Consider the following 23198-nt stretch of genomic DNA (forward strand, 5'->3'; position numbering starts at 1 on the left):
TCTTCACTCATTCCTGGGTATGGACCAAGATAACCATGAGAGGAATTTGGTTTATGGTTTAACTTGGAGGCAAGGATAAAAGTCCCTCCCCAAAACTAACTCCATCCTGGCTCAGGGACTGAAACTAATAAAAGGCAGTGAGATGAGCATTACAGGAGAGGCCTGAATTCTGCTGAGATGTCAGCATAGTTCCTATAATCCCTTACTGCTCAGGAGTCATGTGGCCAGAGGTCACAAGATTTGTGATTTCCCCAATTGCTCCTATAGATAACATTACTATTGTAAAGCCTAAGGTTGGCCTTTTGAGATGTTTTTCAGATATTTTCATTCTGGTCCCTGACTGATCCCATCTGAACCCATGACTCAACTTGTCCTGTGGCCCCACCCAGAGGCAGACTCAGTGCATGAAGACCATTTTCCACATCCCTATTAATTAATCCCCAGCTAGTCAGCAGTACTCATTCCCTAGTCCCCTACCTACCAAGTTATCCATAAAAACCCTAGCCTCTGAGTTCTCAGGGAGTCTGAATGGAGTGATGACTCCAGTCCTCCCTCTCAGAGGCCTTGCATCAATTAAACTCTTTCTCTACTGCAATACCATGGCCTCAGTGAATTGGTTTTGTCTGTGCAGTAGCCAGGAAGAACCCATTGGGTGATTACAGAACCAACAGTGTAAACACAGGAATGTGGAGGACCATGGGGTTTGAAGCCATCAACTGCAAAGACACACCAGAGTCAAGCTCAGATAATCCTGCATTGCTGTGAGTGGACCCTCAAAACAAAATCCGATGGCTAAATCTAGGTGTGTCATGGGCTGCCTCTGTAGGTGAGAGTTCTCCAATTAATTATTCTGTAGAAAATACTTTTTTAAAGGATAAATAATAAATGCCTGCTAATTTGAAGCTTATATATAATATACAAACTGACAACCAAAATGAGTGATTGTGGCATAAGTCTCAAATCATCAAGGCTTTCGAGCCAGCTGGAGGATGTGCCCAGGAGAAAGTCAAGTCACAGAGGCATCTGTGGCTCTTTTATCCAAATAAGTTTCTTTTATCCAAATAGTTTCCAAATAAGAAAGGGAACAGCAGTGAGAGAAATGATTACATATTTGTGAGATTTGAGTTAACGCCAAGAAAATCTACATTTTACATAAGATAAGGTGAACATTTGAAGAAAAAGGGAATGGAGGAAGCAGAGGTCTTGGGGAGGGGTGAAGGAATGATGAGCTTAATCTCATGCTTTGTCTTTGCTCTGTACCTGGGACGGTCAGCTAGCAGTCTTTTGAAAGGCCTAGTTTCTGTTTAACTCTTAGGGAAGAAAACCTAATGGCTGTTCACAAGGGAGGGGTCAGTGAGGTTATATCTGATCTCCCGTCTCATCATGGCCATGAATTCAGCTTCCAGGGTTCCCCTGGGGTTCCATTGGGCAAGAGGGGATCCATTCAGTCAGTTGAGGGAGCTTGGAATTTCTTTATTGCTCAACACAATAAAGGAATTTTTTCAGGAAGCAATATTTTATTACTGACACTGTTTAGTATTGCCAGTGCATAGTCATAATAACAAGCAGAGAGATGTCAGACAGTTTTATTATTGTTGTAAAATTCTCTATAGGCAAGGCCTTCACTGCCTGCACTAGAGATCCCTCCTTGGGGCACCTGTGTCAGTTTCACTGTGACCTACAGCATGGGCACTGACTTTCCCCGCTGCCAAAACCCCAGCCCCCAGCTCGTTGGATGCTCCCTGCTTCTGCCAAGAACCCTCCCCTCTTCCTAGCACTGATGCCCCCATCTCTCTTTGCACCACTTGTTGGGTGAATGTAGCAAGACCAAGTCACAGAGCCCTCAACATCCTTCTGTGGTAACCTGTCAATGAGAGGTACAACACAGACATGTCTGTTGGTTAGTCCAGTAACAGATCTCTCTGATGAAAGGATTTTAGAAGCCAAAAGAGCTCCAGTGGTGGTCTGCCTATGTGGGGGTTCCTCACAGTTTTTCAGTGCCACAAGCACCCATATGTGCATCCACCCTGTAAAACTGATGTAGCAGCTTTCACTTATTAGCTAGGAAGGCACAAGACAGGGAGTCAGAAAGCTGGCCTGGTCACTGTGCCCCTTGAATAAGACACGGATCCTTTGGACAAATCACTTCCCATCTCTGGGTCTCAGTTTCCTCATCTGTAAAATCAGGGGAGCAGACCAGGAGGTCTTTAAGACTCTTCCACGCCCCAGGGTTAAATGTCTTGCCATATCTGTTACTCTGAGTTACCTAAGGCAAAACCACTGAGTGAAAATAGGGGAAATTGCCCTGTAGCTAACTTATCTGCTCATTTTTTTTATCTCAAATGATTGTTTTTACTCAACTGACTGAAGGGACTTGCTGCCTGGTGTTTTTAAATCATGATAATTTTAGAAATAATGAAATTATCTTTGCAAAATTTTGACAGTGAGAGAAATCTGACATAGTTGACACCATCTTGCTTCTAACTCCAAGCTGTCCTTGGTCATTCCTTGGCATAGGCCAAGCTAAGTTTGGAAGGAATTTAGTTTATAGTTTAACCTTAAAACAAGGATGATAATCGTCCTTCCCAAAACTAAACCACCTTTGTAAAACTAATGAAAGGCCACAGTTAGGGTTATAAGGGGGATTAAGATATAGGTGTAGTTAACTAATACCAGTCATTGTTCTAGAGGTCACAAGATTTGCAACTTAACCAATTGCTGCTGCAGATGACATCACTACTGTAGAACTTAAGATTGGTCTTTTGAGATAATTTTCAGATTTTTGCATTCTGGCAACTGACTGACCCCACCCAGAGGTGAACTCATGACTCATGACCCAATCAGTCCTGTGGTCCCCATCCAGAGGCAGACTCCATGAAGGAGGACCATTTTCCACACCCCTGTGATTGCATCCCAGCCAATCAGCAGCACCCATTCCCTAGCCCTCTGCCCCCCAGACTGTTCTTGAAAACCCCTGACTCTGAGCCTTCAGAGAGACCTGAGTAAAACCTTCACCTTCCATATGGCTGGCCTGGCCTTCATTAAGCTCTTCTTTTCTTCAATACCCTGGTCTCAGTGAGCTGATCTGGTTTGTGCTGTGGCAGGAAGCACCTGTCAGGTGATTACAGTAATACATGAAAGAGGAGAGCCCAGCCTCTGAAGGAGGAGATGCTTGAGATTGTTATGCTAATGGATCAAAAATTAAGGAGAATGAGATCCAGAACAGCCCTGAAGCACCATCCCTGGGCTCTCTGAGCCACCTACTCTGTATCCACTCCCTTCCCACATCTGGTCTTTAAACACCTGCAGGGCAAGTGACACGCTCCGTGGCCTCCTGAGTTCTGTGAAGACCTCTCCAGAGTCCGTCCTTGCCTGCTACCCGGGGCCAGACGTCCCTAAAGAGCCCACTGCCCAGCGCTCAGGGCTGTGAAGATGGTGACCGAGGAGGGGCCGTCCCACCCTGAGGAGTGGGAGTGAGTAGGTGTCATCTTCAGGCTTGTTGCGGGTAGGGGGCTGCCATTATCACACCGTCACCTTCGGACGGAAGATAAAGGACGCGCCCCCAACACAAAGGGCGAGGGAGGCCCTGCAGCCCTGGGCGCTGAATCCTTCTCCATATTCCAGGGCACAGAGCAGGATGAGGTGAAGGATGCTGCAGAGGTGCGGAGGTCCCAGGGAAGAAGGCGGAGGAGCAGACGGGGGCGCCTCTAGCACTTCCTTCTGTCTGGGTGTGGCCTGAACTCTACATCTCACCTGCCCAGCGACTCGGAGCAGAGGATAGGTGGTTTGTGCCCATTTACAGCTTTTCAACCTGCTAATCCTCCATCGGGAAATATTGCTTGTCCACAGAAAGTTGCCTTGCCTCTCGCGAATGTGAAAGACAAGCCACGTCAGCTCTGGCACCATCATGCCACTGCAGGTCCCTGCACTGCTCTCTCCTCTGGAGCCCTCAGAGTCAGCTAAGCGCACGCGCGATGCCTGCTCTCCACACCAGGCGGTGCCACCCTCCAACGCAGCCCCGCGCCCCACATGCAGTTTCTCTAACGATTGACCTACCCGTTTTTGAAAATCTGATGTTTAAGAAATGTGAAATTAAAGATTTCTAACCAGGTACACAATTGTCCATTCTTTCACAAATAACGAAGAGACGACTTTGCGATTTGGGTTTCCACAGCGCCCCACACAGAGAGGGGGCTTTCCCGCCCCTCCACGCTCTTATCCTGAAGGAAATGGGCGGTGCACGTTCTTCCAACTTCCAAATCTGTCAAATGACTGGAAGAGGGACCAAAATCACGAGTTAGATCGGGTGCATGGAGGCTAGCTGGCAGTGCACCAACCGCAGGACCTCCGCCTGCGCACTTACTAGGGGCTGTTAGGACAAAAGGAAGGCCCTGCTACCAGCATCCTGGTGCCCAAGGGGGAGCGCTAGGAGGTCCCGAGATACTGAAAGGCGGGTTCACAGGGGTACAGACCACCCCCAAAGGAAACTCCCTAGCGCCTAGTCCCTGCACCCTTGAGGGAAGCCGCCCCCAGGCCCTGTTCTAGTCAAAGTTGATCGGCAGCCTATAGGCTGACCCTCGCAGGACCCACCACAGGGAGGGACACAGGCAGACCCTCGCGGGACCCACCTGGCCGGACCCACCACGCGGGAGGGGCACAGGGCTGGGAGGCAAGGCGCATCTATTGACAGCAAATCAGAGAGGCCCTGGTAGGCTAGCATTGGGCCAAAAATCATCTGATGTGAGGTCCTGCATTTGACCTCAAACATCAATTATCCAGAAATGATATGGAAGAGATTCAAATTATCAGCAGTTCCTGTGGAAATGCAGAACACTTTTAACTCCTCAGAAGCTTCCATATGAACCAACACTGACTTGGCTATTAGAACTGTTAGTGCATGAACTGGGGCATCTGCAGAGGCTCCAAGGAGTTCTGTGGCTGCCGCCAGTCACCTCCCTGCCTCTGCCTCCATCACCCTCACATCACTAGTATCCACTCTGTCTTCATCTTGCAGTTCATACCTGAGCTTCAAACATGTTTCAACTACCTGCAAGGCCTTTCCGCCTGAGCATCTCACAGACACCTAAAAGTGAACATGGCACCCACTGTCCACCTGCCACAATCACGCCATGACCGTTCCTGTCAAGCCAGCAGCCCAATTCCCATGGCTCCAGATGGCCCCAGCACCAGCACAGCTCCCAGCCTAGATGCTTGAGCATTGTCTCAAATCTGTGCCTGTTCCTCTTCCTTGCTCTCTGCCAACTCCACTTACCATATGGCATCCTCTGCTGACCAGTGACTGCCCGCCCTGGCTCTGGCCTCCAGCATCTCCTGCCATCAGCACCCCCTGCCTGGACCACAGCAACAGCCTCCTATTTGGTCTCTTTTCTTCATTTCACTTCCTCTGGTCCATTCACTGAAGAGCAAGCAGAATTATTTTTCAAAATGCAATTCCAATTGTTATCACACCCCTTCTCCACATTCCTCATCTGCAGAGTCAACCCAAATCCTGCAGCAAGGCTTCTGCAGGCCCTCGAGACCCAGCACCTGCACCCTCTCCCAACCTGCCTGCCACTCCCAGTCCATGAATGCTGTACATTCGTCCCTACCACGCTGTCAGTAGGCACTGTCAATAGGCACTCCCATTTCAGCCCACCCCAGCCCCTTGGTAAGTCTCCACCCCTCCTAGCAAACGTCCATTCTGTGAAGAGCTCCCCACTCCAAAAGCAATCTTCTCCCCTCCGCTTGAATGTTCTCCAGTGATGGCACTCATCACACTATATATGAATTTCTGCTTACATGTCAGTCTCAGACACAAGACTGAGCAACTTGAGGGCAAGACCATGTCTTGTTTCTGTAACCCCAGCAACAGGCTCAGAGTCTTCAAATGCTTACTAAAGAAAAGTTAGTTAGCTAGTAGGTAGTTAGTTAGTTAATGCCTAAATAAATGGCTGGATGGATGGAGGAAGGTTTGGGTAGATGGAGGTTTCAGTGGAGGGAGCTAGGGGAGGGAGTTTTGGGTGGAAGCAGGTTTGCAGGGAGGGAACTGTGGGTGGGTGGGTGGATGGACGGATGGATGGATGGGTGGATGGATGGATGGGTGGGTGGATGGATGGATGGACGGATGAGTGAGTGGGGTCTACCCTCCATTCCTTTATATACTACATTGCCCCCTCCTGCTGCACTAGCTATGTCTCCATCAGGCATCTTCTCCTGGTGGCTTTTATAGCAGCAGGTGCTGTCCTTCCAAAGCCAGCCCAGGGACCACCAGAGTGCAAACATGCATATGGCAGGCATCTCTAATAAGACCCCAAAGGCAGAGGGAGCTTTGGGGCACAGCAGAGTGCCGCCTCTTGAGCTGCTTATGGGAGCTGTGACCCCAGCTGCTGGAAGAAGAAGGGGGCCTTTCCAGATGGGTATGTGAGCCGCAGAGGAGTCCCTAAAAGAAGTCCTCAGGACCAGAGGAGTCATCATATCACTGTCTCCAGTTGGAAATTATCCCTTGGAGGAAATGGGATAGAGGGAATGACACCCAGAAGAGGAGAGGCAAAGCAACTTCCCTGAACTTTTCATAGCCTGCAACTGCCAAGCAATCAGTGACACTGGAAGCCATGCTGAATAATGAGCAGGGAGCAGTAACTGTGTGCAGATCTATTATATTGAAAAATGGAAAGGAATTTTATTGACTACTAATTAAAATTTTATCCCCTTTCAGAGCATCTGGCAATACAGCATAAGCACTCATTACATGTACAGGACTCAAAATATATGGACAATCAGTGTATTTTTATCCTTTGAGAAATACTCAAAGGACATAACGCCCAGGTCTTGGGAAGTTTCCAGTGATTGGAAGACATTCTAGTGGTGTTTAAATGCCAACATCCAGAACGCCTTCAAAGGTCTGCACTTTTGTAGGTTGTCATTTTGTGCAGTACTATTTACTTATCTCTCATGACTTAAAAGCAAGAGTTACTTGAATTCTGGTTGAAGCTTTTTTACAACAGCTATCAAGAGACATTTTTGTGTTAAGGCCCTTCGTTTTGTTGTCTGTTATCTTGGCAAATCAGAGAGGCAATAAGATGCCAGCAGAATAGATCTAAAAGTGAAATATTTTCTAAGGAAACATTATGATATTGTAAGTCAAGTCCCATCTAATTTAATACATGGTTCCGGTTTCTATTGGCCTTGGTTAATAGTCACTCAAAGTGAAGGAAAATGGATAGAAAGAACAGACAAAGAGAGAATAAAGAAATAGCTGCCATTAGGGTACTAATGTGGCCATTTTACAGACATAGAAACCAAGATTCGGAGAAATTTTTAAAGGGTAGCCCAAGGTCACACAGCTATTGAGTTGTAAGGCCAGAATGCGAGCCTGGACTTACCATATCTCCGAAGTGGGTGAGGAGGAGGATTTGCAAGGAGAAAGCAGTTGCAAAGCCCCCACAGGGCAGCATGGGCCCTGGGGTCTGGCTGAGGCAGAAGGGGTTGTGGGGGCAAGAAGCTTGTCTAACACTACAACCTGCCAGAGAACAAGGCCAGAGGCTCTGCCGTACAGCAGGGGAAACTGACACAGCTCTGACGCTGAAAGGAGAACTTGGAGCTTTGAAAGAGAAAGGCCTGCCTGCCGAGAAGACAACACCTCCGTGGTCTGGGGCCGGAAGTCCCATTGCCTCTGTGGTGGAAAAGTACAAACTGAAAATCCAGGTTAAGGTAGACCTAGATCCGCAGTCTCCAGGCACCTGACAGACACAAACTTACATCCTGCCTGGAGGTATTTTCAACACAAACCACAAAGAATCCCCACAGATAAACTTGAAACACTGGCATCCCAGGTGATGCTGGCACTGCTGGTCAAAGACCACACCAACAGGCACAGCTGACGTCACCTCCGAGAGCCTGCTGTGTGCCATACATCATGTGAATTAATTAACAAGTGGGCGTTCAATTAGCCGAGTCCTTACCAGAACTTCAAAGCAGATGATACTCTTCCCACCAGGAGATGCTGCCTTAGAGAAGGCAGTGTGGTTTGCCATAGCAGGATAAACACAGGCTCTGGAGCCAGAGATCCCAGGGGCGTGTGCAGGCCACTCAGCAGGCAGAAAGTGCTACATGCCACTCTCTCCAGGCTCTCAAGTGGGCATCTGGCATGAAGGTCATCAGCAAATGTCTAGGGAATGAAATTATCCAAAGAATTAATGCAAGAATAACATATAAGACACATATGTAACATAAGGCTACAGAGACTTGAAACTAAAACGATAAGAAAAACCTATTGTGGCAATGCTAACGTCAGACAAGAAGCAGTAATACAGATAAGGGACATTCTAGAATGACAGAAGGTGACAACCAAACAGAAATGCAATGTTCTAAACTTGTGGCATGAAATAACATGCATCCTAAGCAAAACCTGGCATAACCAAAAGGAACAGTAGACAAGTCCATGACCATAGTGGTAGATTCAAACCTCTCTCTATATATAACTGACAGAACAAGAAGGGAAAAATCAGCAGAGATCTAGCAGAAACAACACAATGACCCAACTTGACCTGAATTCCAACAACTGCAGAGTATGCATTGCTTCCAAGAGCACTTGGAGCATTCACAACACTCAACAAAGTTCAAAGGACCAAAGTCATACAGAGGACATATACCGTGAAACTAAGCTAGAAATCATTTAAAAATAACTAGAAAATCCCCATATGTTTGGATATTATGCAATACACTTCTAAATAACATGAGTTGATACATCTTTTCAGCCAAATTTCTCTTGTAAGCATTTGTACTAACCTCAACTCTCATGTTTAAGAAATTCCATTTCCCCACATCCCTGTCACTGCTTGATATGGTTTGGCTCAGTGGCCCCACCAAAATGTCATCTCAAATTGTAATCCCTGCTTGTTGAGGGAGAGACCTGCTGTTCTGGTGATAGTGAGTGAATTCTCACAAGATCTGATGGTTTAAAAGTGTGGGATTTTCTCTCTCTCTTTCTCGCCACCTTGTGAAGAAAGTGCCTGCTTCCCCTTTGCCTTCAACCATGACTGTAAGTTTTCTGAGGCTTCCCCAGCCACGCAGAACTGTGAGTCAATTAAACCTCTTTTCTTTATAAATTACCCAGTCTCAGGTATTCCTTATAGCAGTGTGAAAATGGTCTAATACAGGAAATTGGTACCAAAAGTGGGGCACTACTATAAAGATAACCTGAAAACGTGGAAGCAACTTTAGAACTGGGTAATGGGCAGGGGTTGGAATAGTTTGGAGGGCTCAGAAGAAGACAGAATGATGTGGGAAAATTTGGAACTTTCTAGAGACTTGTTTGGATCAAACTGTTGATAGTGATAGGGACAATGAAGTCCAGGCTGAGGTGGTCGCAGGTGGAGATGAGAAACTTATTGGAAACTGGAGCAAAGGTCACTCTTTCTATGCTTTAGTAAAGAGACTGGCAGCATTTTGCCCCTACCCTAGAGATCTGTGGAACTTTGAACTTGAGAGAGAAGATTTAGGGTATATGGCAGAAAATATTTCTAAGCAGCAAAGCATTCAATAAGGGACCTGGCTGATTCTGAAAGCATTTAGTCATACACATTCACACAAAGATGGTTTGAAATTGGAACTTTTACTTAAAAGGGAAGCAGAGCATAAAAGTTTAGAAAATTTGCAGCCTGACCACGTGGTAGAAAAAAAAAAAAATTTCTGGGGAGAAATTCAAGCTGGCTGCAGAAATTTGCATAAGTAACAAGGACCTGAATGTTAATAGCCAAGACAATGGGGAAAATGTCTCCAGGGCATTTCAAAGTTCTTCATAGCAGCCCCTCCCATCACAGGCCTGGAGGCCTAGAAGGAAAAAATGGTTTGTGGACAGGCCCCAGGCCCTGCTAATCTGTGCAGCCTTGGGACATGGCATCCCAAGTCCCAGCTGCTCCAGCACTAGCCATGGCTAAAAGGGGCCAAGGTACACATTGGGCCATGGTTTCAAAAGGTGCAAGCCCCAAGCCTTGGAAACTTCCACATGGTGTTGGACCTGCAGGTGCACAGAAGACAAGAGTTGAGATTTGGAGCCTCCGCCTATGTTTCAGAGGGTGTACAGAAATGCCTAGATGTCCAGACAGAAGTCTGCTGCAGGGGTGGAGCCCTCATGGAGAACCTCTGCTACTGCTAGGGCAGTATGGAAGGAAAATGTGGGGTTGGAGCCCCCACAAGGAGTCCCCACTGGAGCACTGCCTAGTGGAGCTGTGAGAAGAGATCTGATGGTTTTATAAGGGGATCCCTCCTTCGTTCACTCACTCTTGGCTGTCACCATGTAAGATGGGCCTTTGTTTCTTCTGCAACTTCTGCCATGATTATAAGTTTCCCGAGGCCTCCCCAGCCATTTGGAACTGTGAGTCAATTAAACCTCTTTTCTTTATAAATGATCTAGTCTTAAGCACACAGTTCTGGAGACTGAGAAGCCATGGCACTGGCATCTTGTGGGGATCTCCCTGCTACAGTTTCACATAGCAGAGGGCATCATGTGGAGACAGTACAAGATTGTGCCAGATCAGGTCTTTCTTCCTCTTCTTATAAAGCCACTGGTCCCATCATGGGGGCCCCACCCAAATGACCTTTTATAACCACAATCACCTTCCAAAGACCCTACCTCCAATAAACATATGGATTTGGGGACTAAGTTTCCAACACCGAAAGTTTGGGGAGCACATTCAAACCATAGCAGTCCCATATCCTGAAAGGCTCCTTCTGGCCCAAGTCTCAGGTGTGTGAGTAGAGCCAGCCCTATAGGTGTGAGAAATTGTTTCCCTGACCCATAATATGGGAAACCCAGGCATGGATGCATATGTGGTGTCAGGTGAGCTCTACAGGGTCAGATGTAGGAGAGGGTTTTGCTGTGGTGTGTGAGGGCATGTGACATCTCCACAGTGGGACAACCAGATATGGAGTCACAGATGTTCGTGTCCCTGGCCCAGCTCCTGCCCTCAGGAAACACAGAGTGGGAAGGGAGGCAGATATCACACAGGAAAGGTGATAACAAGGTAGAAGACAGGTGTCCTTAAAGTGTAGGCACAGAAAAGGGTCTAGGGTCATCCACAGGACTCTAAAAGAATCAAGGGCATCTGGTAGGGAAGCTGAGCCTCAAAAGGCATTGGTCGGGAACATGGGGATAGAAGGGAGCAGAAGGCATGGATGGAGGGAGCCTGTGTGCATAGGTGTACAGGTGGGCACACATTAGCATATGTGCTGGTTATCTCCTGCTACAAAATAGATTACCCCAAGCCTATTGGCTTAGCACTCCAAGCATGTACTATTTCACACAGCATCTGAGGGCAGGGATTGGGTGTGGCTTAGTTGGGTGTTGAGTTTCTGACTTGGGGTCTCTCACAGGTTGGTGGTCAAGGTGTAGCTGGGACTGTGGTCATGGAAGGCTTGACTAAGCAGGAGAACCCACATCCATGGCAACTCACTCACAGAGCTGTAGACAGATAATCTCAGCACCTTGCCTCCTGGACCTCTCTGTACAGTGGTGGATCAGATGAGAACTGATCAGCACATGCTGCAAGGAAGCCTCCTGACATGGGAAAGAACAGCTGGAAAGGGAGACAGGGAGTTGTCATCACTCCCACTCTGGGCCAGAAGTGGTGTCAGCTCCCACCAGCCACACCAGGCACTGAGGAGAATCCTTGAAGAATCTGGACCCATTTGTGGAAACGTCAGCCCTCAACTAAAGGCCTCTCTTACTTGTTCCACTAACAATGTTTAAAAGCCAGACCCAAATAGATCCAACCATTTCCAAATAACTTCATTGCATCCCAGAAAAAAGCTCAAAAATATTTTAGAAATACATAAGTGCCCAGCAGCCAACAAGGTAAAATTCACAATCTATGACTGCCAATCAAAAATTACCAAGCACATAAAGAAACAGGAAAATATGACCTATAACAAACATCAAAAACTACAAAATACTTAGTGATAAATCTGGGGGAAAAAAGGTGGCGATGACCCATTGATTCTCCTCCCAGGTATCCTGAGGAAACACACAGGGATGTTCTTCAGGTGTTGTGATAGCATTCAAGACAACCCGCATGCCACCATCTGAAGGAGCAAGTAACTGAATGTCAAAGGCACATAAAAAGACTAACAGCCGACTGGGAACAGTGGCTCATGCCTGTAATCCCAGCACTTTGGGAGGCTGAGGCAGGCGGATCGCCTGTGCTCAGGAGTTTGAGACCACCCAGGGCAACATGGTGAAACCCCGTCTCTACTAAAAATACAAAAAGATTAACCAGATGTGGTGGCACACACCTGTAGTCCAGCTACTTGGGAGGCTGAGGCAGGAGATCACTTGAGCCCCGGAGGTAAAAGTTGCAGTGAGCCAAGATTGTGCCACTGCACTCCAGCTTGGGCTACAGGAGAAAAAAAAAAAAAAAAAAAAAAAGACTAACAGCTACACAAAGCAATGCCGGAGGCCCATGAAGGACCGTGGTTAATCTGAAGAGCATCAGGCTGACAGCAGAGGTAAGAAATAGGAGATAGGTAGTACACTTGCATTCATTGAAAACACACAGACAGACCCTCACATCTCACAGAGTTTCAGAGTGGAAATGTGTGGGGTGGGCTGGGGATGGTGACATGGGAGGAGTGGAGCTGGGGGCAGACAGACTCCATGGAGCAATGACACAGAGGCACTGCCAGCTCTGCAATGCCCAGCAGGCTCCACACCCCCGGGGCCCCTCTCCACATGCACAAGGTCACTGCTGATCCATCTTGAGGGTCCTCTGACCCTCAAGGGATGAGAAGATGGCAAGAGATACTGACAGGTGAGTTTATAAATGAGTGTTGGTCTGAACAATGAGAACACTAGGACACAGGAAGGGGAACATCATAGGAAGGGCCTGGTGTGGGGTGAGGGGAGTGGGGAGGGATAGCATTAGGAGATATACCTAATGTAAATGACGAGTTAATGGGTGCAGCACACCAACATGGCACATGTATACATATGTAACAAACCGGCATGTTGTGCACATCTACCCTAGAACTTAAAGTGTAATAAAATAAAATAAATAAATAAATGTGTTTTGGTCACAATAGCTAAATTTTAAATAACGCAGAATTATTGACACATAACGGACATCGGACTCTGTGCCTCCCAGGAGGAGACGAAGGTCAGTCTTTATCAGCTCTGTCCTGTGCATGTGCGCACCACACCTGCCTGCAGCAAAAGCAACTAGAAGAGGTTGAGGCTCTCCATCTCCCACACTTCTTCATGCCACAAGCATTGCCGGGCACTTCCTGTGTGCACAGCACCCCTTCCAGATCTATCCCTGGCCTCCCAACGCCTTCAGTCTGGCTACAGAGAATGGCTCAGGGTCTGGTGAGGGCTATAAGGGATCCACCACGGAAGCCCCGGGGGAAGGCTCGCCTCTCACGCATTCCTCCATGTAGCTAGTTTGAGTCCACGTGTGTCAGACGCTGAGCTTGACGCCCACTCGGTGAGGAACCAGATAACCCAGACATGCTTTATGCCTGGCAGCCTGTGAAGGATGCTTTGGACAACGCTGTAGATTGAGCCACAGTGGGCAAAAACCAGTCAGCTGAGCTCCAAGATGTCCCTTGGGCCATGGGCAGATTAGCACTGCCTGGGAGTACCTGCCCCAGACCCCTTGGGCACAGAGATACCACCCAACTCAGGCCACTTCTGCTGGTACCCTATTTGCTAGCCTGCCCATGCCAGTGTCACTCATGGAGTCTCTCCCTGTGGCATCAAGTCCTCCCAGTGCCAGAGCCAGGTCTGTCCAGAGCAGGAGGTGGATCAGCTACCTCTGCCCACCAGGCAGGAGCCAGAGGATAGACTTGGAGTGGGAGTTTCAGCTACCCCAAAACTCAGCCACTTAAATTAACGGTCACTTTATTTGCCAGGATTCTGCAAGCAGGGCTGGGTTCTGCTGGGGACATCTCCTGCTGGCCTGGCCAGCAGTCAGGCACATGCTGCCTAGAGCTGAAGGGTCAGTGGGGCCAGGCTCAGCTGGGAGGCTGGGGCAGCTGCACCTCACTCTCTCCACAAGTCTCGGGGTTCAGCACACTATGCGGCAGCTCAGGCTCCCCCAGTGCAAAAGCAGAAGCTTAGGCCTCCTCGAGCTTAGGCCTGGAACTGGCACACTTCCCTGTCACTCCCTCCTGCTTCATTGGTTACAGTGAGTCACAGGACAGGGCACCCCAAAGCAGAGATACCAGGAGGCTTGCTTGCTAGTGACCCCAAAGTGACCAACTCCAGCAGAACATGCCCCTAAACTTGGAGCATCCCTGCTCCCTCCTACCTGCCCCTGCTCCCCCACTGTGGCTGCATCCCGGTCCCCCCACAGAATCCCATTCCCCTTTGGGCAGAACCTCTGCCCTAAACTTCAGGCCACTCCCTAATGGTCCACCAGGTCTTGCCAACCCTCTCCTCCCAGGGGATGGTGGTTGTGGCCAGACTGCGTCTCAGAGCGGCTTGGTTCCTACCGGCCTGAAAATGCCTGAGTCTCACTGCTGCTAAACCCCTGTTCCCCGCCATGCCCACACACCCTGCCCCCCCCCACACACACACAGAGGAGGAAGTGCTGATGGGGTCGGCCAGGGTCAGGCATTCATGAGGTCCATGTGACTAGTGGGCAGGGCTCCCATGCCTTCAAACTCACCATCCTCTCATGACTCTAAGGTTCCACTTTTGCTTCTCGGTCGTCGTGTCTTCTTGCCACCCACCCATCAAGCTGAGCCAACCTGTCCTGAGATTCACATTGGGTTTGAGGTAGATGCCTGCTTGGGCCTCCAGTGTCAGCTACGTTTCCAATTTATCCTCCTCCAGTGGCCCTGCATGAGGAAACAGTGTGGGTGTCTGCAACCCTTTGTTACCACCATACCCTGAAGAACCTCTCCTGAAGAAAGGCGCTTGACATTTAATACTCAGAGTTCACAGAAAGGACATATCTCTCAGCTGATTTTTTAAATGCAATCATGCACTGCATGACGACCTTTTGGTCAACAACAGACCACACATAGGATGGTGGTCCCATAGATTATAATATGGTATTTCTACTGTACCTTTTCTATGTTCAGATATGCCTAGATACACAAATACTGACCATTTTTTTACAGTTACCCACAAGAGTCAGTACAGGGACATGCTGTACAGATTTGCAGCGTGGGAGCAATAGGTCATACCATACAGCCTAGGTGTGCAGTAGGCTCTGCCATCCAGGTTTGTGTAAGTACACTTCAATGTTCATACATTAACAAAATCACCTAAGGACACATTTCTCAGAACATATCTGTCATTGAGTGATTTATGTCTGTACTTTTTTTCTGAAACAATTTTTATTAAGACATAATTCACATACTGTGGAATTCACCCTTTCAAAGTATAAAATTCAGTGGGTCTTAGTATATTTACAAGGTTGTACAACTATCTAATTCTAGAACATTTTCATCAAAGAAATCCCATTCTCATTAGCAGTCACTCCTCCATCTCCAGCCCTGGTGACCAGCAATCCACTGTCTGTATCTATGGATTTGCATACCAGAGGAATTCCACAATAAGTAAGCCTTTTGCATCAGGCTTACTTATCTTAGCATCAAGAGTTATTCATGCTGGTGCATAAGTCGGTACTTTGTTCCATTTTATGGCTGGGTATTCCCTCCTATGGCTATTCCACATGCTGTTGATCCATTCACCAGATGAACACCTGAGTCGGAGCTGTCCCCACCTCTTGGTTACTATGAACAATGCTGCTATGAACGTTCACGTACAAGGTTTTGTGTGAATGCACATTTTCCATTCTCTTAGATGCATACGTAGGAGTGGACTTGCTGGATGGGCTTAACTTCTTGGGGAACCGCCAAACTCTTTTCCAAAGTGGCTGCACCACTCTCATTCCCAGCAGCAGTGTCCAAGGGCCCTGATTGTCCTACATCCTCAGCAACGCTTGTTACCGTCCATCTTTCATATCATAGTTCTCCTAGCAGGCCTCACGGAATTACAGGGAACATTTTATTTTTACATCCCAAAAATTCAGTACACAAGTTTTAACAAAATTATGGGCAAAAAAAGTCTCAAGCCACTTTCCAAGTACAATTAGTAGATTATGTGAATCACTTGTGATGTTTACAACGACATGACTTCTCTACCCCGCAAGCTGTTCTCCAACGCGGCCCTGATACTGCTCCACTGAGAGGGCCCTCCTCCCTGGACCTACCGACCAATGGACAGAGGTGACGTGATGTGACTTTGAGACACATCCTAAGGCGAGGCAGCTCCACCTGTTCTCTGCAGCCCTCACTCCTGGAGCCCTGGCCATGTCAGAAGTCCCGCTGTGATGAGCTGCCACACACAGAGCCCCCGAGAGGGTGCTGGGGGATGACGTGGCCCCCTGCTACCAGACTTGGGCTCTCCCAGCTGAGGCCCCAACACTGTGGAGCAAAGTCCAGCCAGCCCCTGTGCCCTCCCCAGCCCAGACTCACAGAAGCTGTGAGCACAACAAAATGGCCATCCTGGGCCCGTCGGTGTGGAGTCAGCCTTCACACAGTGACACTACGCAGCTGCAGTGCTGATTGCCCTGCACAGGGCTGCTCCAAGGGCACAGCAGTCACCCCTGGTGGCCCTTGCACAGCTGTGCTGAAGTCATGTGCTGGTGACCACGTGCCAAACATGGGACATCACAGCGCCACAGATTCTCCCTCACCAGGAGGCACGATCTCGCATTTCAGTTACGTTTGGGGAACTTGTTCAGGGATCTTAATTATAAATGAGCACTTTATCGTGTTTTAGATACATTTTAAGGACTTGCACGGAGGGTTTGGGGCAACAAGCAATGCATTATCATTTTTCCCATTTAAAGTAATGGGAGCAGGCTCCCAGTTTGTGCTGTCAGACAGGAAGTCTCATTTTAGCAGCAAATTGTCAGCATCAAGCAAGCCATGCCTGGACTGGCCTCTGCCCAACCTGTGTGGGTGACGCCCTCAGGACCCCATACGGAGGCGCACTGTCGGCATCGAGCTGTCCTCAGCCCAGGATCTTACGCCCTCTGACCCCATCAGACAACATCAAAAATCCCCTCGAGGCACCACCCTTCTGCTGGAGGGAGCCCCCGCTCCTGCCCCAGGCACAGGGTGCTTCGAGAATCTGCCTGCTAAGCCTGAACATGCCACAGCCATGGGCATGCCCCAGGCCAGTTCCTCCTGCTCCCACCCTCCTCCCTACCCCTCCTGGAGTCCGGGCTCCCCAGCTGTCCCTCATGACCCAAGTGTCCATGAGGAGATGCCAGAGGGAAGGGAGTGTGGCCGGATGTGCAGCAAGGGTGGGAAGACCAGAGGGTGTCAGTGGCTCCTAACTCCCACTCATTGCCTTTCCTTGCCAAGCCCTCCTTCCAGAGGCTCCTGCTGTGAACAGAAGGAGAAGAAGTGGGGTACAGGAGAGGAGCCAGGAGGTGGGATGAGGGAGGCACAGCGAGGCTCTGAGATATTCCTCAGGGGAGCAAGTGCAGCCCTAAGCAAGGCAGGTCATTCTGGGCTGGGGTTTTATCTGCTGCACTGGAATCAATGAGATAAACGGGAGGCCTTTCACCAGGAGCCCTTGGCACATAGCAGCTACAGGGTTCCTCTCATGATGCAGCAGGGGAGCAGAGTGGGGCTCTCCATCAGCCCCTGCAACTAAGGGCTCTCTTGGATACTTAGAGAAGAGAGAGCAGAACCAGGCCGAGCCCCACGTAAGTCCACCCCACCCTGAAACACACACAGGCACTCCCACAGTGGCCCTGGAAACCACCGACACATTCGTCATCCGGTCACTCACCTACAGCCCTCGTTCCTCCAGCAGGACACAGCAGTCGGGCATTAAGGCCATCTGAGGTCAGGAGGGGCAGCTCGTGTTGGAAGGAAAGGGAGGTGGTCCCTCATTAGGCACGGGCAGTCTGGGGCCAGGACACTTGGTGGGAAGCAAAGCTGGGATATCTCTCCCTGACGTGCCCAGGCGACAGTGGGGCTAGAGCCCTTGGGCCTGCAGGGCCCAGAGCCTGCTCCCTATGGTCTGGAAACATAATTGCTTTTTCCCCATAGTGACTACCAGCAGCATCCCCAAGGGAAGGGGGAGGGTGGCAATCAGCTCCCACCATGGGGACCAGGAAGAGGAGAGGCTTCTGCTGCCACCTGGCTGCCCTCCAGCTTGGCCTGTGCACCCTGTGAGGAGGGATGGGGGGTCCTGACTCCATTTCCTCTCCTACTTCTCACTCTTTAGAGCTAGGGAGCAGCTGGTTGGGGGCCAGGGCACTCAGGCTCCAAGGTCAGGCTGCCCAGGCAGTGCGGGTGCCCAGGGCCTGACCCTGCTGGGAGGTGGCAGGGGGGTGGTGTATGGGGACAAGGCTCAGCAGAGCCCGTGTTCAGCACACACAGGCTTCCTCCCTCAAAGTAGGGTAAGACAGCAGCTTCTGAGGGAGGCCAAGCACCCTGGTTCCCGTGCTGGGGACTGTGTGTAAAACCATCCAGGGTGGAGGCGCTGCTGCATCTGTGCGATGCCTGTGCAACACCAGGACAGTGCTTGTGGGCAAGGGCTGTGCCCAGGGCGTGGAACCGCTGTCCTCGCTGCCCCCACTGACTGACACACGACAGATGAAACAAAAACAGTGCTCACTGGAGCGTGTTGGGCGAGTCACCCCTGAGCGAGGCAAAGCAGACACACAGAGATGGTGACCTGATCACTAGGGTTGCAGGGAGAGCCTCGGCCCCCAGACTCAGGGACCAGACAGCTCCACCGGCCGGGCATGTGAACCCCACAGGCTGCGGGGAAGGAGGCCAGCCTCCGTGGAGGTGCTCCTCCTAGGGTCAGGCTGCCGCATCTTCTCTGCTGTCCTCTGGAGGGACAGCTGAGCAGGAAGGAAGAGTGCAGGGAGACAGGGACTGCTGGGGCCACCGCCATCGCTGGGTGTCCTGATCCTACTTCCTCCTGACACCCCTGGCCCTGTCTGGTCATGGCAGGAAGGCCTGGTCCAAGGGAGCACATCCCCGACCCCAGGGGTACTGAGGCCACCTCGCCCTCCGCTCAATGACTTCAGCACACTAGCTCCATCGGAAGGTCTCTGTTGAAGGAGAGGACGCCTGACTGTTCAAGGCTCCAAATGAGAAAGAAAACATTGCTGTAGGAGGCCACCACGGCCAATCATTTCCTTTCCAAAGGAAGCCAAAAACACACACAAAGCCACAGCCTCCCCATGCCCACCGTGTCTGGCACCATCCGGACCCTGCCCTCTCTTCAGAGCCCTGTCTCATGCCGCACCCTGGGTCAGCTCCCCCCAACTCAAACCTTCGCCTACACCATGTGCCCTCACCCCAGGAGGGGTTATGCAAGGGAGGGCAGAGGGTGGAGAACAGTTATGCACCCCCAATTCCTAAGCCAGGGACTGCACAGACAGGGGTTCACATGGCAGCTCAGAGACTTTGTCCTCACTCCTGCCCAGCATGCCACAGGGAAGAGCAAGACAGCATCGAAGCCTTCACAAGTGGGGGTTCTCGAAAGTTTGCCCAGGCCTTTGAGAAGGATCCTAAGCCTGACTGTGAGAATGCGGCACGAGAACGGTTTCCTTTTGTGTTCTCAAATAAATGGCTCGGGTGAAAGCTTTCTGTCTGATATCCACCTGTTAGAGTTCTAAACCTCTTGCTTTCTACCTGATAAAATCGGTTTATGCATACATTTGGGGCCTGGCAGCGAGAAAGGAGAATGTCCTGCTATCTGGGCACAAGGACCCCAGAGCACCCTCTAGACTCTCCGCTGCAGCCTACCCCAAAGGCCTCACAGAGAACAAAGCAAGCCTGGGTCTCCAATTCAAGGTCAGTGTGGGGTCTTGTCCACTGCTCTTGCATCTGGTGCCACTCTTGCACCCCCTGCTCTTCCTTCTTCCTGCTCGCCCTGGGCCTCAATACCCTCAACCTCCTAGAAGCCCCCTGGACACAGGTGGAGGCCTCCCATTCAAACGTGGCAGGCCTTCTCCAGCAACCTGTGCTTCAGACGCCTATTTCAGAGAAAGGCCACTGGCATCATTTGTGCTGGAATGTAAATGACTGACTCGCTCCCTGATGTGTGGCTGCTTTCTAAGAGGAGGGCACTCCAGTCTGTGGCTCAGCACGTACTTGTCTCTCTTCCCTCCCCGGCCAGCAAATGAATTCTAAAGGGAATGAACCTCTTGCCACAAAAAGGACTGGAAGCAGGTGGTCAGCAAGCCAGCACGAGATTACAATCAATTTCTGGAAGGCAGAATCAGATGGAAACGTGTTGGTGATGAAACAGGGTGGCAGCTGCATCCCAAACTACAGGCAGGTGGGCAAGTCTGCCTGGAAGGACCCAGAGAGGTCTGGGCTCAACCACAGGGAGGGGACATTTGGGAAGCATCATTGGGAAACAGCGGCAGGACACACCAAGGAAGGCGGACCCACCTCCTGCCCCTTAAGCAGGAAAGTCAAGGAGACTGGCCTGTCTCATCAGGCCCCAACAGACAGCATGTTCCTTCCTGCTCAGAGCAGCTCCTGGACCTGGGGCAACCAAAAGCAAAGTGAGACCTTCCCAAGTCCAGGCGAGGACTCTCTCTCCCTCACCTGGCTCTCCCTCGCTGTGACTGCTGACCAGCAAAACGGGTTACGCCAGAAAGAGCCCCACCCAGCCAGGGCTCAGAGCTCAGGCCTCCTGCTTCACCTGCCCAGGAGGGACCAGCCAGCCTGGCCCAACCTTCAGCTGCCCCATGTCCAGAGCATGCCTGGGATGTGACCAGAACACAATTGATGTCATGGGAAACAAAGAGCACCCCATGCGTAAGGGGTCCCAGCACTGACGGTATGACGCAAGCAAATAAAGTCAATGGATGACACAGCACCCTGCAGGAACATGAGCTTCCCGCATCCTCAGCTCCTCCTCCTCCATCCCCAAGACACACACACCTGGGGCCTGGAAATCCTGGTGAGGAGGAATCTCTTAGGTGGCAATTTCTACACCCCAGCCTGATTCAGAGCTGAATCCATTTAATCCTCATTCCAACTCTATGCAGTAGGGATCATCACCCTCCTTTTACAGACGTGGGAACCAAGGCACACAGCTAAGAAGTGAAGGGGCCAGGACTCGAACCCAGGGGTCTTCCCTGAGAGGGAGCACTCACCCTGCTCAGTACTGCCTGGAAACAGCACACTGTTCATGCTTTAGTTATTTCCTAAATGTATAGACGTAAAAGTCATTGTTTGGGGTTACAGTTCTAAGGGTTTTGAGGACTGTATGCAGTCACACAACCACCACCACAATCAAGATTCATAACGGTCTCATCACCCCAAAACAATCCCTCATGCCATCACTCTGTGGTCAGCCTCACCCCCATCCCAGTCCCTGGCTGTTGCTGTTCTGTTCTGTGCCCAAATATCAACAACACATTTGTTTGGTTGTTTTGTTGTTTGTTTTTTGAGACAGGGTCTTGCTCTGTTACCCAGGCTAGAGTGCAGTGGTGTGATCTTGACTCACTGCAGCCTCAATCTCCCATGCTCAAATGATCCTCCTACCTCAGCCTCCTGAGGAGCTGGGACTACAGGTGCGTGCCACTATCCCTGGATAATTTGTTTTTTTTTTTTTTTTTTTTTTTAGAGACTGAATCTCACTTTGTTGCCCAGGCTGCTCTCGAAATCCTGGCCTCAAGTGATCCTCCCAACTCAGCCTCCCAAAGTACTGGGATTACAGGTGTAAGCAACCACACCCCACCAACAACACATTTTTAAAGACAAGTCTGTTGGTGTCTAGGACTTCACCCCTCTCCCAAAGCCATGCCCCCTAGAATTCAGGGGCAATGTGAATTAAGACTGAAAACATGTGAGTGACCAAACCTTAGAAACATTTATGACATGTCTCCCACATAACTGGAGTCAAAATGTACCCGGCCAAGCCTGGCTTGAATAGAAGAGCTTCACAAAGATTCAATAAACCCCAAATCACATGACTTTCTGAGTCTTCTCATTCCTAGTTGTAAAAGTTAATAGTAACCTCAACCTGACATGGTAGTCACATGTAAAATAATGAAGTTGTGCCCAACCTCACACCATGTAGAAAAAATTAACTCAAAGTGGGTCAAAGACCTAAACATAAGAGAGAAAACTATATAGCTCATAGAGGAAAACAAGAAAAAGTTCATGACATTAGACTCAGCAATGATTTCTTGGATATGACAACAAAAGTGTAAGCAACAAAAGGAAAATGCACACTTGGACTTCATGAGAATTAAAACCTTTTGTGCAACAAAGGATACTATCAACAAAGTAAAAGGGCAACCCATGGAGTGGGAGAAAATATTCGCAAATCACATCTGGTAGGGGATTAATATCCAGAATATAAAAAGAACTACTAAGACTCAACAACAATAAAACAAACAATCCCATTTTTAAATGGGCAAAGGACTTAATAGACATTTCTTCAAAAAAGACATAAACATGGCCACTAATTGCATGAGGCCAGGTGTAGTGGTTCATGCCTGTAATGCTATCATCGTGGGAAGCCAAGGTGGGCAGATCACTTAAGGCCAGGAGTTCGAGACCAGCGTGGGCAATAGTGAGACCCCCCCCGATCTCTACTAAAAATTTTTTAAATTTTTTATATAAGTGCATGAAAAGATGCTCGACATGACAGATCATTAGGGAAATGCAAATCAAAACCACAATGAGATACTACTTCACACCAAGTAGGATATCCAAAATACAGAGAAAGAGAGAGCATAACAAATATTAGTGAGAACGTGGGGAAATTGGAAGGCTTGTGCATTGCTGGTGGGAATATAAAATGGTGCAGCTGCTGGGAAGAATAGTATGGTGGCTCCTCAAAAACTTAAACATAGAATTACCTTATGGCCCAGCAATTTCATATCTGGGTATGTAGTCAAAATAATTGAAAGCAAGGTTTCAAAGAGATATTTGTATACCTACATTCATAGCAGCATCATTCACAATAGCCAAAAGATGAAAACAACTCAAGTGTCCATTGACAGATGGGTGGATAAACAAAGCACGGTGTGTACACGCAATGGAATGTTATTCAGCCATAAAAAGGAATGAAGGTGCAATACATCCTACAACGTGGATAAACCTCAAAAGCGTTATGCTAAATGGAATAAGCCAGACATAAAATGATAAATAATGTATGATTACACTTACATGATGTACCTAGAATA

At 49.3% G+C, this 23198-nt stretch overlaps 1 long non-coding RNA gene across 1 annotated transcript in view; it reads right to left on the minus strand.

Annotated features, from left to right (window-relative positions):
- The window catches only part of LOC105486734 (uncharacterized), a 54171-nt gene extending 39282 nt beyond the window's left edge, over nt 1-14889 (minus strand). Inside the window, exons 1-3 of the long non-coding RNA XR_011613641.1 lie at nt 14664-14889; nt 7962-8167; nt 5273-5416 (exon numbers count right to left, since the gene is read on the minus strand). This is a non-coding gene — a long non-coding RNA (uncharacterized lncRNA). The remainder of the gene's footprint in view (nt 1-5272; nt 5417-7961; nt 8168-14663) is intronic.
- Nucleotides 14890-23198: the final 8309 nt, after the last annotated feature.

The sequence above is a fragment of the Macaca nemestrina genome, chromosome 15 (assembly GCF_043159975.1).
Source record: "Macaca nemestrina isolate mMacNem1 chromosome 15, mMacNem.hap1, whole genome shotgun sequence".
Lineage (NCBI taxonomy): Eukaryota > Metazoa > Chordata > Mammalia > Primates > Cercopithecidae > Macaca > Macaca nemestrina.